Genomic DNA, 6,181 nt, shown 5'->3' on the forward strand with positions numbered 1-6,181 from the left:
GGAGGGGGGTGACAAATTATCAAGGAACAATTACTGCCCTACTAGGGCGGTTCATAAAAAACTTTTTTTTTAAAAAAGATCTTATCTTACTACACTAGGGATTATATAGCTATTTATGAAATTTCATTCATATCAGTTAATATCTTGACCCTCCCCCACGAAAATAGCTGTTTACTTGGCCATTTTCCTATGTCGTGAAGGCTGAAATTTCAATTCAGTGGAGCAGGGTCAAGATATTAACTGATGCGTTTTTTTGTTTTGGTAAACCACTTTGCAGGTTTTTTAAAATAAAATTTATTAAATAAATAAACAATAAATATAAATAAAATAACACAAGCCAAAACACAATCCATCCTGTAGGTTTAAGTATCTGTCCAGAGTCCGCCTACTTGTTATCAGAGGCCCAGAATGTGAGAAAATATGAAATAACATAAAACCATTTTTGCAGGCAAAAAAATAAATAAATCAATGGGGGGGGGGGTGACAAGAAATTTTCCGCAACTGGTACCACCTGACCTTCCTACGCCTCTGGGTGGTACTATCTATTTGGAACTCTGATTAAACTAAATCCAGCACTTCCAAACCCATCCACAGGGGCAATCCGAAAGCCAAGTTCTGGTCCTGGTCCAAAGTCAGGGAGTAGAGATGTGGTACCTGAGACCCTTCAGATATTGTTGGATTCCAACTCCCAGGCAGCATGGCCAATACTTAGAGATGATGGGAGTTCTAGGTCATCAAATCAGGAGGGCCACAAGTTCCTCAAACCAGTGCTAGGATGGAGAAATTAGAATAATCCAGCAGGATCTGGCCAAAGACCTATCTAGTGTACGCTTCACATTCCAACAGTAGCCAATCTAATGGTTGTGGTAAGCCCACTAGCAGGACCACAATAGCTGTCTCCAACTGTAGCTCCTCTGCATAATGCCTCAGAACTTGGAGGCAGCACATAGTCACCATGCCTAGTAAATGGACCCCTGACCATTAGGTCCAGTCATGGCCGACTCTGGGGTTGCGGCGCTCATCTCTCTTTACTGGCCGAGGGAGCCATCGTACAGCTTCCGGGTCATGTGGCCAGCATGACTAAGCCGCTTCTGGCGAACCAGAGCAGCACACAGAAACGCCATTTACCTTCCCGCCAGAGCGGTACCTATTTATCTACAGTGGTACCTTAGGTTAAGTACTTAATTTGTTCCGGAGGTCCATTCTTAACTTGAAACTGTTCTTAACCTGAAGCATCACTTTAGCTAATGGGGCCTCCTGCTGCTGCTGCGCCACTGAAGCACAATTTCTGTTCTCATCCTGAAGCAAAGTTCTTAACCTGAAGCACTATTTCTGGGTTAGCGGAGTCTGTAACCTGAAGCGTATGTAACCTGAAGTGTATGTAACCCGAGGTACCACTGCACTTGCACTTTGACGTGCTTTCGAACTGCTAGGTTGGCAGGAGCAGGGACCGAGCAACAGGAGCTCACCCCGTCGCAGGGATTCGAACCGCCGACCTTCTGATCGGCAAGTCCTAGGCTCTGTGGTTTAACCCACAGCGCCACCCGTGTCCCTACCATGCCTAGTAGCCACTGACAAAATATAGACAGTGATTTACCAGAGACCAGAAACTGAGGACTGTCTCTGCTTAACAGGGACCTTTGTTGGAAGCCATTTCTAAAAGTAATACCCGGTCAGTCAGCCCTAGCATGTCACTGAGCATGCAGTCATGCCATGGGACAAGCGTAGAAAATCAGCTCTCACTGCTGATGTGAGAGGACATGGGAGCCATGAAAAATGGGGGAGGGTTATAATTTTGACTCTTACTAAATCAAATGGCCCCAAAGACTCATCCATAAAAGCTTGACCAGGAGAAGCTGTCAGTGGAACGAGAAATGTAAAATCACTTCAGAAAGTGGAAGTATTGATTGGCCGAGTGTAAATCCACAAAGCATTAATTTCTCCAAAGCTGGATGGCTTTTGGTGGGTCTCCAGGTAGCTACACATCAGATTGGTTGGCCACAATTGCACAGAAAGTTCCATTTGTCAAGCTTCCCTCCTCCTTGATTGAAATCGCCCAGGCAGCTGAGACAGGAAGGGTGCAGCAATAAGAAACTCAAGGGCATGAATGATTGACAGAGAACACAATGCATTGGTATGCAATCTTTGCATTGGACTAGTAATCGGATTTCTAACTAACTGTCCAAGTGTTTCACACCCCCTATTTCCTAAATTCCAAAGACAACCTTTTATAGTAAAACATGGGGAGGCAGAACCTTATTAGTTGGGGGAGAGGGAGAGAAAGATGAGAAAAGAGGGGTTTATTAGGAATGGTGGAGAAAATTTATGAAAATAATAATTTCTCCCTCTCTTGTAATACTAGAATTTCACTGAGGTGGCACTCAGTGAAAATGACTGATCGGCAGTTGATTCAGGAACAGACAAATGGAAATATTTCTTCACACAAAACAAGTTTACCTTATGGAACTCAATGACACAAGATGTGGTGAATGGTGAAGGCTTCAATGGCTTTAGAAGAAGACTAGACCAATTCTTGAACGGAATATCAATCAGTGGGTATTCACCCAACAGAACATGGTTAGCAGAAGATTGTGCTCACATGAAGAGGTGTGTGGAAATAGATTACAGGGCCACGCCACTAGCCCTGCCCTTGACAAAGCAAGACTCTCTGCACTCCACTCTTGCCAGGTGGCTATCTGAAGTGGGGAAGCTTTGACACTCTGGTGGTGCAGGGTCCCTTTTTAAATAAATAAATAGGGTTTAAATTTTGTTCTATACAGTATTTCAATTTCACAGGCAGCTTGACTACTATTCAAAACCAGAAATGGTCTACGGTCACTAACCGGCAGGTTTTTATGGCAAATAGGTATGAGTCTTCTCCAGTCCTCTCTGGAGAGTCCAGGGATTGAACATGGAACCATCTGCATGCAAAATGGATGCTCTGCCACTGAGATGCACCCCTTTCAGCCTGTGTGTGTGTGTGCACATGTTTTGAATTTTTAGTTGATGATTTCACACTCCTTCCAGATTTACTTTCCTATCTGCAGATGAGAACAACAGGGAGCTGCATCTCACAGCAAGCTTGTGGCTGGTAGGAAACAGCAAATGGAGGGGCGATCAATTATCCATATGAAGTAACCACTGCAAGTTTTATCAGACTGGGAAATGTCTGATAAAAATTCATTTTCACTGCTCAGCATGCACCTTCTGAAAGGTCTCTCATTATTCTTTCTTCTTTTAAAAGCTGCATCAGTGGTTTTTTCAGAGCTCAAGATACAGATGCTCCAGTATGGGGGATTTTGAAGGTGAGGCACATTGTGGCAAATAAACTTATTCCACGTATGTTCTTCATGCCTTCCCCTCCATGCATATCCTTGGCACACAGAAGGAAGGGTGTGCCAAAGCAAGCAGATGGCCATCTTTCATGGATGCTTTAGCTGAGATTCCTGCATTGCAGCGGGTTGGACTAGATGACCCTCAGGGTCCCTTCCAACTCCCTTCCAGTTGTTTTGTACATTATTTTTCATTTCTGTGTTAGGCATTATTCTCTCTCCTGTTTAAAGCTGTCAACTTAGTTTGGTTTATTTGTCTTGTTTTATACAAACTTGTGTGGGTTGGTTGTTTCTGTATTTATTGATTGTGTTGTTTCAGGTTGTTTCTAATATATATTTTTTTGAATTGCTATACCTAACTGTTCATTTGATAGGTTGTGAGCAAGCCACTTTGGGCACAATTTTGTGGAAAAGTGGCGTGCAAATAAATAGATAATAATGGTGATGATCTACCATCTCTCCACCTGTGCCAAACATGGGTCAGATTATTTATATGCTGTCCACATGTTACACTGAACACAGGTACAAACTGCCTCTACAAATGTGCAAGTGTTTGTGTCAAAGGGTATGCTTGTTCCTTTGCAAGGCTCAGCTCTTGTGTGTACAGACTGTATACTCAATGAACATTACATATGAATTGCTGTACAAGAGTATGGCTCAATTATTTGTGTACACAAACGGTGCACTCATTGAATGTAATGTATAAAGAGCATTTGTTGTTGTTGTTGTTTAGTCGTTTAGTCGTGTCCGACTCTTCGTGACTCCATGGACCAGAGCACACCAGTGTGATGGCCTGGGAATCTGATTCAGAATCTGAACCTGAGGTGTCCCAGCCTGCACAGGAGTCCCCACCTCCAGGGCCAGCTGAGCCGGGGCAGGGGCTTGAACCTGAAGGGCCTGCACCTGTGCAGGAGCAGACACCAGATGTATCCACTCTGGCTCCGGAGGTGATTGAGGGCCCATTGCCAGCAGGTGCGCCTCTCCCAGCCCTGTCAGGGGAGGATGAAGCTGCCCCTGGGTCCAATAACCCTCCAGCCTCTCCTGAGCTGCAGAGGCTCAGGGCAGAGAGGCGGAGGGAACTAAGTTCTCTGAGGAGGAGTGCTCGCCTTAAGGCCAGGAGAGGCGGGTCACCTGTGGGCCAGGACCACCCCTGGCCTCAGAGGAAATAAAGGCCAGTCAGCCCAGTCCCAGGTTGCGGGAGCAACGTCGTTGGAAACCTGTTTCTGCCAGCACCCAGACCTGTTCTTCCACGCCCGGCTTCTTGCTTTGGACCCCGCTTCGCCCTTGGTGGACAGTCTCCAGACCCTCGACCCAGGACCGGACTCTGACTACGCCTCACGGTAACCTCCCCTCGGGACCAGCACAGCCAGGCACTCCTGTCTTCCACTACCTCCCGCAGTTTGGTTAAACTCATGTTAGTAGCTTCGAGAACAGTGTCCAACCATCTTGTCCTCTGTCGTCCCCTTCTCCTTGTGCCCTCCATCTTTCCCAACATCAGGGTCTTTTCCAGGGAGTCTTCTCTTCTCATGAGGTGGCCAAAGTCTTGAAGCCTCAGCTTCTGGATCTGTCCTTCCAGTGAGCACTCAGGGCTGATTTCCTTCAGAATGGATAGGTTTGATCTTCTTGTAGTCCATGGGACTCTCAAGAGCCTCCACCAGCACCATAATTCAAAAGCATCCATTCTTCGGCGATCAGCCTTCATAAAGAGCATTATATGTTTATAAATAGCACTTTATGTTTCCAAGACATTCGTCTTCCGCCATGTCCCAACTGCTTTGCTATGGGAGTTAAGAACTCTAGTGGAGCAAGGATAATGGTAAGAAAAGCACCCCAGGTTTCACAGGTAAAATAAAATTTACTTAGGATCCAGATTAATTCTGCTCCACAGTGCCTCTCATCATCCTGAGATTACTCAGAATTCAGGTACACAGACTCCACAGAAGCATCTTTTCTGCTCTTTAATTCTGCCAGCAATTTAATCAAAGGAGTGGCTGGAGATGCCCTTATCCCTTGCCCAAGTCTGACGGATGTGAAATCAAAACAAATATTTGCACTTTAAAAATTGCTTGGCTGCTGCTCTCTCCGGAAGGCTGCCAGAGAGTTCAGCCCTCAGAAGCTCTGCCAGAGCAGCCTTTGCTAAACCGCCATCCTGCCGAGCTCTGAATGTCAGACACAAAACATGAGGACCTTTGCTTTTGAGAACCACAGCGGTGGCTGAGCTTCATGAAACGCTCGCTCTCTCCCTGCCCCACGCAGTTCCTTCAGATATATGAACATTTGCGGAATCTGCCAGATTCACAGCTTCTCCTACTATGACAAAGGTAGGGTTTCAGCTGCAAGATTTCCCCAGCCATCTAGGCCGAACTCCACTGATATTGTTACACACCACTCCAATAATCTCTTCCAAGCAGTGCATGCAATTCCAGGGGTCCCAGGTGCTTACTCAGGGTCCATGTTTCCTTTTGAAAAAGAAGCACAGTAGAGACCGCAGTGTCTTTATGATATATGGTTCATTTACATGTATATACAACCTGAATCTGGGTGGAGAGAGTTTCCAGCATTACACTCCAAAAAGCCTCTCTTCCTTCTCCTGTTGGCACAGCTGCATTTGGACCCACAGCACCGAAATCAGCCATGCTCTTTGTCTCTTTGTTACAGCCTGTCTGTGCTGGTCCCAGGGGGGAAGGTTACTGTTATCGTAGTCAAAGTTCAGTCCTGAGTCACTAGCCTGGAAATAGTTCACAAGGTGTGAGGCGAGGTCCGAAGCCGGAAGCCGGGCGGGGACAGGAACACTGGAAGGTCAGGTCTGGGTCCGGGTAAGAGCAGGTACTCCACAACGACGTTGCTCC

Source organism: Podarcis muralis, chromosome 15, assembly GCF_964188315.1.
Source record: "Podarcis muralis chromosome 15, rPodMur119.hap1.1, whole genome shotgun sequence".
In the NCBI taxonomy this organism is placed as follows: Eukaryota; Metazoa; Chordata; class Lepidosauria; order Squamata; family Lacertidae; genus Podarcis; species Podarcis muralis.